The sequence below is a fragment of the Copidosoma floridanum genome, unplaced genomic scaffold (genome assembly GCF_036245765.1).
Source record: "Copidosoma floridanum isolate Cflo_tuat_1 unplaced genomic scaffold, Cflo_Japanese_pri ptg000020l, whole genome shotgun sequence".
NCBI classification, from domain to species: domain Eukaryota; kingdom Metazoa; phylum Arthropoda; class Insecta; order Hymenoptera; family Encyrtidae; genus Copidosoma; species Copidosoma floridanum.
The window spans coordinates 27,180,331-27,183,076 of NW_028321897.1; positions in this window are offsets into that span (position 1 = coordinate 27,180,331).

Consider the following 2,746-nt stretch of genomic DNA (forward strand, 5'->3'; position numbering starts at 1 on the left):
ATTAAATTGTGTACAAATTAATTTTTACAAATATTTTAAAATTTTCACCCTAAACTTACCTGTAAATATTTTAATACTCTTGCAACAGTATAAAATAACTAAACAGTTTTCATAGAAAACTTTTGGTTTAGAAAGCGTTTCTATGATTAACGTGCTATTACAAAAACCAAAAATTTTGTCATGACACCAATGTAATAATTCGTTGTTAATTTACAGAAAAGAATGTATCGAATGGAATGCAAACAAACCAATACTACGAAGTATTTTTATAACGGACATTTATATTACCTAGATCGAAGAGGTAGTGCAACTATTCTAAGATGCTCGCAAAAACATCGTCTGAGTTGTAATGCAAAAATTTATATTGAACATCTAGATACCCTACTTAATCAAGATCATGAAGTTTCGGGTCAACATAATCACGATGGAGATGATATGTTCATGATAAAACACGCATTCATCCAAGAATTATTAGATCTATCTAGAACTACGCTTGACGACTTGAAAAACATTTTTGATATGGTGAAAAGAAAGGAGGAGTAAGTTACATATAATACATATATAAAGAGAACGTTGATAATTCAACTTCTTTTTTACAACATGTAACTCCTGGTTTTTATATTCATCACCTTTAATTAGTGTTTTCAGTAATTTACTTTTTTTAATTAATATTAACATACTAAGGCGGAATTAGTTATTACTAAATTAGTACCAGAGTTAAAATTTTTTTTTTAATTTCCATTAAATTTAAGAAGAACCGTGGTTTGTTTGGAAAAATATTTCTTTTTTTTTTTTTAAGTTAAAGCACCTTAAATTATCTACAATAAAAAAAATTTCACTACAAGCCAACGGCAAAACAATGGTTAAGATGATAATTGCACTAACCATGCTATTTTGGAGCAAACAAAATAAAAATGTAAGAGTTTAATGTTGTGCGGTACAATAACCTTCTTAATTTGGAATCCTACTAGTCTACAAATGAATAGTCACTATATGTTTCCAGTTTCAGAAATTTCGTTCGTGAAATTGTAATTGCGAGTATGATAGTTTTTTAATATCGTTACTGTGTAGTTATACTAAATAAAAAGATGCAATATGTAGTACAGTCGAAGAATATTAATGATAAATAAATTTAATCATTTACACTGTTCCTTAAAAACTATTCTTGTAGTTTTATCTCAAATATTCTGATTATGTAGTGCAATGTACTTTGATAAAAATATCTCTCTCTCTCTCTCCCTCTGTATGTGTGTGTTAGTGTATCTGTTTGAGAGAGAGAATGTATCTGTGTGTGTGTGTGTGTGTGTGTGTGTGTGTGTGTGTATGGAATAAGTTACATCTCAGGAGTCTCTCAAGCGATTTTCATTTAACAAAGCTCTTTTTAGTTATAACTCCTTGTCACTACTAGAAGCAATAAATTCGGGTTTCGCTGACCAATTTTATTTTGCGATGGAACGTTTAGTGAAAGTACCATTTACGATGTCAGCTTGTTTTTGGTAATTTTTTTTCCTTTACTATTGAACAAGAAACCGTTTATTTTAGATTCGACCGAGGAAACCAAGTTCAGCCCAGACATTCATCATGCATGTTCGGAAAATGGGGTCGCTAAGTGAGAAATCTTAATTAAATAAAAAAAAAATTATTTTTGGACATAATTTCATGAAATGCCATAACGTATTTCGACTGACTTTTTTTTACGAATTGTACGGGTTTTCCTGCTGTTTTTGCCATCACAAGCTCAAGAACGAAACATATGTATACTGCTATATGGCAACAGTTATTTCAATTGATCCCCGAACTACGTGGTAATATTAAGACAATAACAAGTGATTTTGAAAGAGCACAAATCTCCAGTTTAAGAGACAACTTCGTTGTAAATGGGCCCAATGCTGTGCGAGTATCTGGTTGTGTGTTTCATTGTCTTCAGGTTCATATATTCATGCATGCATATGTACATCCATATATATATATATATATATATATATATATATATATATATATATATATATATATAAAAATACATAAATGAAATCTATAACTTAGTAAAATATTTTTTGACGGTCAGTTCTTCTTTCAGTAAAAAGATAAATTTTTTAAATAAAATTAGCGTAATATATCATACTTGTGTACATGTCTAGGCTCTATCAAGAAAGTGGGGACAGTTAGGTATCGCGATTGTGTACGAATATATTATATATATAAAGCGTACGCTATTCCATACCTACCTCCTGAAAAAATTGACAATGGCACTCGACATGTAAGATCACTCATTGATGTCGTGTGGGGCCGTGGAGAGCCAGAACAGGAAAAGCTTCTTACATTTGGCTTATATCTGCAAAATTTTTGGAGCCCTCTTAAGAATGTTATGTCTGTTTATAAAAAGCCCGTACGGACTACAAACTCATGTGAGAATTTTCACTTGTGGGCATCCAAAAAATTCGGCAATCGTCTTAACATTTGGAAATTGTCAGGTAGTTTACCTTATCTTTCTGCGATCTTTGGGACTTCTGTTATAATAAAACATATTATTTGAGCAGATGAACTAGCAAAGCTAATGGTTGATGTGGATTACAATTTTAAAGCTGCTGAAGCTGGTCGTCGACTTAAGCAGGATAGACCAGCAGAGCTGTATGATGCAGATATGCGGATAAAAAACGCCGAAAATAGCTTGGAAAGTGGAGAGTAAGATCTCACTAATGTAATTTTTTCCTTTTTATAATCTTCCCAGGATCATGTATAAGACATT